Source organism: Glycine max, chromosome 5 (assembly GCF_000004515.6).
Source record: "Glycine max cultivar Williams 82 chromosome 5, Glycine_max_v4.0, whole genome shotgun sequence".
NCBI lineage: Eukaryota > Viridiplantae > Streptophyta > Magnoliopsida > Fabales > Fabaceae > Glycine > Glycine max.
In genome coordinates this window covers 7333579-7344029 of record NC_038241.2, presented here as the reverse complement: position 1 = coordinate 7344029, position 10451 = coordinate 7333579, and the positions used below count along the sequence as shown (strand labels likewise).

The following is a 10451-nucleotide window of genomic DNA, read 5'->3' as shown; positions in this document are numbered from 1 at the left end:
CTACTACAAGGCTTCCCCAAATGGCATGGTTATCTCCAGCCCCTTGAATATCTCCAAGAAACGCTTAAAGTAGTGCTCCTTATTCTTCTTTGACAGTACTAAAGGATATGGGGGCTCCTTTAGAGGGGTTAGTGGCTCTTCTTTCCTAACCTCTTGGGCTAGCTGGCTTTTGGTCTTAGAGGTTAAGAACTTCTTCTCTTCTTTTCTCTCTTCTTCATTCTTCTTTTCTTCCTCTTTCTCTCCTTCTTTGTCTGCCATTCCTTCCTCAGACTGGTCTCCTTTAGCTTCCTCTCCTTCTCCTTGTGCTCTCCTCTGCCTTCTAGTCAACACTACCTTGCATTCCTCCTTCGAGTTCTTCTTTGTGTTGGCTCTAAAGCTGCTAGTGGGTCTTTCAACCATTTGTTTGGCTAATTGTCCCACTTGTATCTCTAGGTTCTTGATGGATGACTCTGTGCTCCTATAGTTGGACATGGATATCTGTATGAATTGATTCAGTGTATCCTCAAGCTTGCTGGTTTTCTCATAAAGATCAACCCCTTGGTTGGAATTTTGGACAAGTTGACTTCTTTGCTGCTTGTTGAATTGGTTCCCTAAATGATTCCTCCAGTTTGAGCCCTGTGTGAAATTCCTCCCTTGGTTGAATCCCAGTGGTCTTCCTTGGTTCCCCGAATGATTCCGTCAGGGCCTCTATCTGTTGGGTCAATAGCTTGTTTTGGGCTAGTGTTGCATCTTGGGTTATGAGTTCCAAAAGGTTTCTCTTTGTTGGCGTGTATGCTCGATCACGAAGGATGGCATGATCACTGGCCGCCATGTTCTCTGTCAGCTCCATTGCCTCCTCCAGTGTCATCAACTTGATTTTTCCCCCTACGGATGCATCAAGGAGTTGCTTTGACTGTGGTCGCAGACCATTTATGAAGATGTTTAATTGCACTGGCTCACTGTACCTATGTGTAGGCGTCTTTCTAAGTAGTCCTTCAAAGGAAATGGTCGAGCGCTTCAACTTGATGGAATGAAGATATTTCCATCTTTGACTCTAGGAAGTATTTCTTTAAGAATTTTTTGACAACTTCTTCCTAGGTCCTCAAGATATTGCCTTTGAAGGAGTGTAACCACCTTTTTGCTTCCCCTGCCAAAAGAAAAAGAGAAAGATTAAGGCCTATGTCATTCTCGGGAACATCAACTATCTTTACCATGTTACAAATTTCTATATAGGTGGTGAGATGAGCATAAGGATCCTCATTTGGTAGACCGTGGAAGAGGTTTCCTTGTATCAACTGTATGAAAGAGTGAAGATAAGATATGTTGGTCGCTTGAACCTCCGGCTTTGCAATACTGGTAAAGAATTATGGGGTAGTTGTACTAGAGTAGCCCTCTAGTGTCACTCGTCATGCATGCTCCTCTTCCATTTGATAGTAGCTTTGTGGAGAGGGTGGAGGTGAGGGTTGACTGCTCCCTTGTATTTCTTGCTCTCCTCTTTGTCTCGCAGCATTGTTACACTTGCAAGTGGCTTCAATTTCTGGATTTAGGGGAGATAAATCTTCAGTTGCAATTCTACCTCGCATACACAAAAACAAGCACTACCGTACAAATTATAGAAGAAAAATAATGGAGAAGAAAAATAATGGATAGAATAAAAATTGTAAAATAAAAAAAGAATAAAAGAATTAATACTTAAAAATTGAAAATGTATGGCAACCAAGTACTAAGAACAAAGTCCCCAGCAACGACGCCAAAAACTTATTAACGGTTTGACAATTGTACCAAATGTCCAAGTAGTAAAGACTCGGAAGTCCAAGTGTTGATTTCCACAGGGACTTTGTTTTGTACTTGCATTGGATAATTTCAAATTTATAAGAGGAAAAGATAAGATGAGGTAAAAGATGAGTAAAAAGAATAGTAACTAAATAATAGATATCAATAGACAAAGGAAATAATAGAAAACAAAAGAATTAATAGGGAATTCAATGAGATGAGAATGTTAGAACCTAACATGCCTTATTTGCTTAAGATGTATTATTTTTTATTTTTCTTTATCAATCAGGTGAATTTATCCTACCTACATCTATTAGATTACTTGCCACTGATGTCTCACGATGATAAGCCTATTTTACTTATCTATCTCCCAAATGTCTTTGCAAAAATTCAATAGATAAAATGCACGAAGTTCTAATTCTAGATGTTTGCTTTGATGCATGGGCATAATGCAATCATTCTATGTCTAGCAATGATTTATTAAGATACCCCTTCCTTTTAGTTCTATTAGAAATTACCCTCTATTGAGCGACTAATTCCTAAAATTGATGTATGCAAAACCTTCCTTGTATTGCTATTAAGGATTACCCTCTGTCGAACATCTAACCCTCGAAGATGATGCACGGATGAATGATGCATGAAATTAAAAGTAACAAAGGATAACAGGAAACAAAACACAAGTTTGCATTCATAAATATGAAGTGTACAATACATCTTTTGGCTTTTTAGCCTTGTTAGGCCCTAACTAAGGGTTTAGCCTCTCATAGCCATAAGGGACTTTACACTAGAAAAGGAGTATAAGAACTTATGGAAGAGAAAGGATGGAAAAAGGGAATAGAAAATGATGAGAGAGGAGAAAGAATTCCCCAAGGGAGAGTTCTTAGGCTTTATGTGTGTATTAGAGTGCTCTGAGACTCGGTGTGTTTTTTCTCCTTGGCTTGACTCCCTTTTTATAGTTGCTGGAATGGATTTGGGCCTCATGCCAAAAAAATTTCCTTATTCATATTTTTGATATTTTCTGCATCTTTTTGGCTTTTGATCCCTCATTTTCATATTTGCAAGCCATAAATAAGAAAAATATTAATTCCTACCATTTACGTAAAAAATAATTACTAAATAAATATTTTTAAAGATATATCCATTATATTTTTATTATAAAAAACAACTCACATTTAGCAGTTATCAGCATTTGTTATCCTCTTCTAGTTCTCTCTTCACTCTTCTTTAAGGTTTCCTATTATCTCAACCAATTGTTGTGGGTTGATCAATGTAGAGGAACTGTTGGAGGCAGGTCATGCCTATCCAAAGTATTGGTTGATTGTCACACCACCTCCCGCAGCATAAACACGACCTGGGTGCTCTAATCGTCCAATGCCAATATTAAGTATATCCTCACGACCATGGGGAACAAAGTGGTCTTGTGTCATCTGCTCTTGTAATGAGTCCTCTAACAACCACGACATGTACATAGATCAAATGCGGTTATTATTATACAAAAAGAACACATGAGACTGATATGAACTCATAATTTTATCAAAAAATTCTTGTGTCACCTTAGATGTCATCTGCCGATATAGCTTTCTGCGGGTCAACTTCAACTTCACATGTCTTTCAATGGGAGATGAAGGGTCAACAATCATTGTTGAATCCTCAATCAAAATTACTTCCTCTTTTCTTTTCTTCCTTTTCTCCTCCATGAGGTTCTTGTCAAGCAAATCATAACCCCTGTGAGACATTTAGTATGGACAGTCATTGTATTTTTGAATTTCCTAAGTCTTCTTTCTGATTCCTGTGGTAAATTACATAGAATTTTAGCAAGTTATTAAAATCAAATTATAAATTTCAATTCAAATTTAAAGAAAAACACATTCACATCTAACTTGCCAATTAGGGGTTTTGCGGCTTGTAGCAAATTCCTCCCAAGTTTATGGATCCAGACCATACTTAAAACAAGGAGCTTGATCATTTTGACCCTCATTGTCTGCATATACATATTTAGTGGCTACTAATGGCATCACCTTTTCTTGGCATTGGATGCTTCTGAGATATCAATTTTTCCCTGCATAAGAAATTGTTATGTAATAGTTAATGAATCACAACCCTTTCAACTTAAATGAAAGAAATTCAAAAACATAGATAAGTAAGTGCACATACCAAAATGTCATCCTACACTCAATTCTTTAGAGATTTCAATACAACTTTCCATTTGGAATGGACAATAGGAATCTTTTCTCTACCTACCACCCCCAAATAGCTATGGAATTTCTCTTTATGTGGGCTTAAACCTCTCCCAGTGGTAGGATTGACGTTAACGATTGGCCTGGGCTGAACCAAGTCTCTTACAGTCAAGCTTCCCAGTCATGTGAATTGTCTACTACTCATAAACATACACTTTGAAGGATCTGATGAATGGGGAGGGGACCTTGGGGGTGTTGCCATGACTCTATGCAAATAAAACAAATTTAAAATTAACATCAATTGAAAAGATACAAAAGTAATAAATTTTAAATATGAAAATTAAATAAATTGATTACATATCATGTAATATCATAAAATTTATTATCCACACACCAATTTAATATTTTCATTTTCTGAATATAGACTTAGATTGTCTAGATGGGCGACCACCTTTAAGGCATGGCTCTGCATCATTACCTTTTCTTCATATGGCCATGGCACAGAAAGTCCTTGGTAGGTTGAAATTGAATACTATAATTTATGTCTATTGTCTAATTCTTGTTTCATGATAACATCATCATTCATAATGAAGGACATGTTTGATTTACAAAATTTAGAGTATACTAGTTTTGGAAATACTTCACAAATGTCTCATAATCATTAAATAACATGAATGTATTAATCATTGTAATTAAAAACATAATCCTTTGCTCATTATGCAAAACAAGTATTTTAAGATTGGCCGTGCAAATGTGCATTTACCCAACGACTTTGAACCAAAAGCTACAATTCACAGTTACAAAAAAAGCTTTAATGGAAAACGACACTATTAAAACTTTGGTATTGTAACAGAAATGGATAGTGTTGTCTATATTTTCCCAAATAGGAAGAGTTATTTCTAGACGACTAGACCATGGGACTTCATAGGAATTTTGCAGCAAATCCAAAGAACTGGTTTAGAGAGTGACATAATTGTTGGAGTAATAGACTCAAGAGTTTGGCCAGAGTCTAAGAGCTTCAGTGTCATTATTTTCTCCTATTTCTTAATCTTTTTTGTCACCATTTTAATTACTGATTAGCCTTATTTGTCAAATTAATTATGCAGTTTATCATTTAGGCCTACTTGACTAATTTTGTATTTTTAATTTAATTTCAGGAGAATTATAAGCAATTGGGCTTGGATCCGGAATTGGGCTGAACCGGCTTGGACTTGAAGAGAGCAGACAATTTTATTTTATTTTGTTTTTGGGCTTGGACTTAAAACAGATTTGTAAGCTTTAGGGATGAGGACCTATATAACAGCACCAGGGTTTTAGTAGAAGGAGACTGTTGACATAGGAGAAAAATTTTAGGGTTTTGCATTTTCAGTTTCGTGTTACGTTCACGCGCACTGTTCACGTAGCAATCAAATTTCATTTTCTACTTCAAATTGCAATTTTGTTTTCTGCTTCTGCCTTTGAATTCGTTTTCGTTTCTGCTGATTAATGGAAGGCTGAGTCTCCAGTGTTGTTTTCTCTTGAGGATCAAGCACAAATCTCTGAGGTTTTGTTATTACTATTGAATTATGATCAGTTTTTCCCTTCACCTATTGCTCTGTATTTGTTGCTATATTAATTGTCTCTATGCTTAATTTGCGTTCATGCTTAATGGACATATGAGAGGGATTAATTGGTGTATGTGTTGCTTAATCACATAATGACAGCCTTATGTTAATTTTCGCTTAGTAAATTAATTTCGGGTTGGATTAAGTGGTTGAACTGATTAGGGATAAATTCTCGTAACCTAGGATAAGAGACTTGCTTTTGAATCAAGGGGAACAACATGTTTTAGTTTTGTTATTTTCTTATTCAAGTTTGCTTGCTGTTTAATTTGCAAAAACAAACAACCCCCCCCCAATTCGTTACTGTTTTATTGTTATATGTTATGAATGTTTGGTTGATCATTGCTCACTGGGAGATGACCTAGGATCACTTCCTAGATACTGCATTTTTAATGTTTATTTAATTCGGGTACGACCTCAATCAAATTTGGCGCCGTTGCCAGAGAGTAGTGGTCCAAAGGTTCATAATAGCATTTAGTTGTTTTGTGTGTAGCTCTGCTGTTTAGTGTTGTGAGTGTGTGTTGTTTTGTTTTGTGTAGTGTTCTGTTTTGCATTTCATTCGTGTCCCCTGTTTAGCGCTCCCCTGTTTCAGTTTTGTGTAATGCTGTGAATAGTGATTAGCGATTGATTTTGCAATTTAATTGGTGATTTTTGTTTTGATAGCTAGAGTTGTTATTTTTAGCTGATTTTTTGTGTGGTAGTTTCTTTTGATCCATATTTTGTGTGAAAAATACCAGAAGCACTTGGTGTGGCTGTATTTGAGAGAGACAAAAAATTTGGGAACTTGTTTTTAGCAAAACTTAAAACAGCCATAACTTTTACTCTGGTTATCAGAATGACTATTATTATATATGCATTTGGGGTAGAAAAAATTTGCCATACTATGATAAACAGCTTTAGTGGGTTGGGGTTTCCCAAACTTTAAAAATTAGTTGTTTACTAAGTTTTTTTTTATTTTTCAAGTATTATTGTCCTATTTTTCTAAACTTTCCTTAGGCAGTTTTCGTAGTTAGACTTTTAATTTTTGTCTGAAAATTTCTGTGCTATCTTTTCATGATTTTAGGGTGTTGCTCACAAAATTTTAGCTCATTTGGATATCGTTTGACTATAGTTGTAGTTTTAACCCTCCCCTAGTGCTTGTTTGAGAAACACATGATTTGCTGCATATAGTGCATGACTAGGGGAAATCTAGGTGATTTACAACCCTTTGATCCAAAAATAGATAGAACCTTTCATAGATTAGTTAGGCATAGTGTGCATTTTGAGCATTCAGAGTATTCTGTTGCTGGTGATTCTGAACATTTTGATTTTGAGCATTCGACTACTAATTTTCATACTGAGAACATGGCTCAACCTCCACCTCGTGAGAGGACTCTTAGGGAGATGGTTGCACCTGATTTCACTTATGAAAGCTTGTGCATTCAATATCCTGATGAGGATGTTCCATATGTTCTCAAGATTGGACTAATACATTTGCTGCCCAAGTTTCATGGTCTTGCAGGTGAAGATCCTCATAAGCATCTTAAGGAGTTCCATATTGTCTATTCCACCATGAAACCCCCTGATGTCTAGGAAGATCATATCTTTCTAAAAGCTTTTCCTCATTCTCTGGAGGGAGTGGCGAAAGATTGGCTGTACTACCTTGCTCCCAGGTCCATTACCAGCTGGGATGACCTTAAGAGGGTGTTCTTGGAGAAATTATTCCCTGCATCTAGGACCACTGCCATCAGAAAAGACATTTCAGGCATTAGGCAACTTAGTGGAGAGAGCTTGTATGAGTACTGGGAAAGATTCAAGAAATTGTGTGCAAGCTGCCCTCACCACCAGATTTCTGAGCAACTCCTTCTGCAATATTTCTATGAGGGACTTAGCAACATGGAGAGGAGTATAATTGATGTTGCCAGTGGTGGAGCTCTTGGTGATATGACTCCAGTTGAGGCTAGGAATTTGATTGAGAAGATGACTTCCAACTCCCAACAATTCAGTGCAAGAAATGATGCTATTGTCCTTAGAGGAGTCCATGAGGTGGCCACGGATTCATCTTCATCTGCTGAAAATAAAAAGCTTGAGGGAAAACTTGATGCCTTGGTCAACCTAGTAACTCAGCTTGCCATGAATCAGAAATCTACATCTGCATCTGTTGCAGGAGTTTGTGGTCTATGTTTTTCTGTAGATCACCATACAGATCTCTGTCATTCTTTGCAGCAATCTGGAGTCAATGAGCAACCTGAAGCTTATGCTGCAAATATTTATAATAGACCCCCTCAGCAGCAAAACCAACAACAACAGAATAATTATGATCTTTCAAGCAACAAATACAATCCAGGTTGGAGGAATCATCCAAATCTGAGATGGGCAAGTCCTCCATAATAACAACAGCCTGTCCCTCATTTCCAGAATGCTGCTAGTCCAAGCAGGCCATATGTTCCTCCTCCAATGCAGTAGCAGCAGCAACAACAACAACAAAGACAACAAGCAACTGAGGCTCCTTTTCAACCTTCCTTAGAGGAGTTAGTGAGGCAAATGACCATCCAGAATATGCAATTTCAACAATAGACAAGAGCCTCCATTCAGAGTCTGACAAATCAGATGGGGCAGATGGCTACTCAGTTGAACCAAGCTCAGTCCCAAAATTTTGAAAAATTGCCTTCACAAACTGTGCAGAATCCGAAAAATGTGAGTGTCATCGCCTTGAGGTCTGGCAAGCAAATTGAAGTGCCGCCACTAGTAGCAGCACCTGCACCTGAACCTGTCAAGCTTCATTCTACACCTGAAAAAGAGGATGAGATAGTTGCATAAAAGAGAAAGCTTTCTGATCATGAGGGAGCTAACAAAAATTTTCATGCAGGTGGACCTTCTTCTAGTAGTTCTGACTTGCAGTAGCCTCCTATCCCTCTTCCATTTCCACCTAGAGCAATTCCAAACAAAAAGATGGAAGAAATGGATAAGGAGATCTTGGAGACCTTCAGGAAAGTAGAGGTGAACATACCTTTGCTAGATGCCCTCAAGAAAATTCCAAGATATGCCAAGTTTCTAAAGGAGTTGTGCAGCCACAAAAGGAAGCTCAAAGGCAATGGAAGGATTAGCATGGGCAGAAATGTGTCAGCATTAAAAGGTAAATTTGTTCCTCACATTCCTGAGAAATGTAAGGACCCAGGTACTTTTTGTATACCTTGCATAATTGGGAACAACAAATTTGAGAATGCCATGCTAGATCTAGGAGCATCAGTTAGTGTCATGCCTCTGTCCATTTTCAATTCTTTATCTCTTGGACCTTTGCAATCTACAGACGTGGTGATTCATTTGGCAAATAGAAGTGTTGCTTACCTCGCAGGTTTCATAGAGGATGTGTTGGTTCGGGTTGGTGAACTTATTTTTCCTGCTGATTTTTATGTTCTTGATATGGAAGAGGGATTTTTCCGTGGTTCAGTTCCAATTATTTTAGGCAGGCCATTTATGAAAACAACCCGAACCAAGATAGATGTTTATGCTGGCACATTGTCTATGGAATTTGGTGATATTGTTGTCCATTTTAACATTCTTGATGCCATGAAACATCCATCTGAGGATCGTTCTATTTTTTGTGCTGAGATACTTGATCAGATTGTTGATGATTATATGTTTGATTTTGATTCTCTTCATGGTAGGAAACACCCATTTTTGTTTGATCTGCATACTTGTCATTCCTCATGCAATGAATCTGAATCTGAGTTTCAATTTGATCTTGTATCTGATTTTTATGCTGAGAGTAAATTTGAATTTGAGTTTAGTTCTGATTTTCTGGGTGTTGTACCTCTTGATGTTGATTTTTTAGAGTAAGAATGCACTAACCATGTTGCAGGAAGTACATATACTTTTGACTTGCTTTATGAGGTATAGGCTAAGGAACCTTCCTCTTCTCCTACCCTGGTTCCTCCCATTGTTCAGCCACCACCCACACCAGAGTTGAAGCCCTTACCAGCAAACCTCAAGTATGCTTACTTGGAGGACAAGGAAAAATTTCCAATGATCATCTCTGCTTCCCTTGCTGCTGAGCAAGAGGAGAAGTTGTTGCTAGTGCTCAAGAAGCACAAGAAAGCCATTGGATGGACTTTAGCAGACATTCCTAGTATTAGCCCATCTACCTGCATGCATAGGGTACTTTTAGAGGATGGAGCTAAGCCAATGAGGTAGCCACAGCGGCGACTCAACCCCGTCATTTTAGACGTGGTGAAAAAGGAGGTGACCAAGCTCTTACAAGCTAGAATCATCTACCCCATTTTTGATAGCCTGTGGGTGAGTCCAGTCCAAGTGGTTCCTAAGAAGACAGACCTCACAGTGATCAAGAATGAGAGGGATGAGCTTATTCCCACAAGAGTGCAGAACACCTGGCGAGTTTGCATTGATTATAGGAGGTTGAACCAGGCAACCAAAAAAGATCATTTTCCCCTGCCATTCATTGATCAAATGCTTGAGCGCTTGGCAGGTAAGTCTCATTACTGTTTTCTTGATGGTTTTTCTGGTTATTTACAAATTCATATTGCTCCTGAGGATCAAAAAAAGATGATATTCACCTGTCCCTTTGGTACTTTTTCCTATAGGAGGATGCCCTTTGGCCTATGCAACGCCCCTGGTACCTTCCAGTGGTATATGCTTAGCATTTTCAGTGACTTTTTAGAGAGTTTCATAGAGGTGTTTATGGATGATTTTATTTTTTATGGATCCTCTTTTGATGCATGTTTGGATAGTCTGGATAGAGTTCTTAATAGATGCATTGAAACTAACCTTGTGCTGAATTTTGAAAAATGTCACTTCATGGTAGAACATGGTATAGTTTTAGGGCATATCATTTCCAGTAGGGGCATAGAGGTAGACCCTGCAAAAATAACTGTTATTTCATAATTTCCTTACCCCTCTTGCGTGCGAGAGGTTCGTTCTTTTC

General features: G+C 37.8%; 1 non-coding gene across 1 annotated transcript; it reads right to left on the bottom strand.

Annotated features, from left to right (window-relative positions):
• Positions 1 to 7252: 7252 nt before the first annotated feature.
• On the bottom strand, positions 7253 to 7359 carry LOC113001709 (small nucleolar RNA R71). Its single transcript, XR_003267197.1, has one exon. It is a non-coding gene; the product is annotated as a small nucleolar RNA R71 (small nucleolar RNA).
• Positions 7360 to 10451: the final 3092 nt, after the last annotated feature.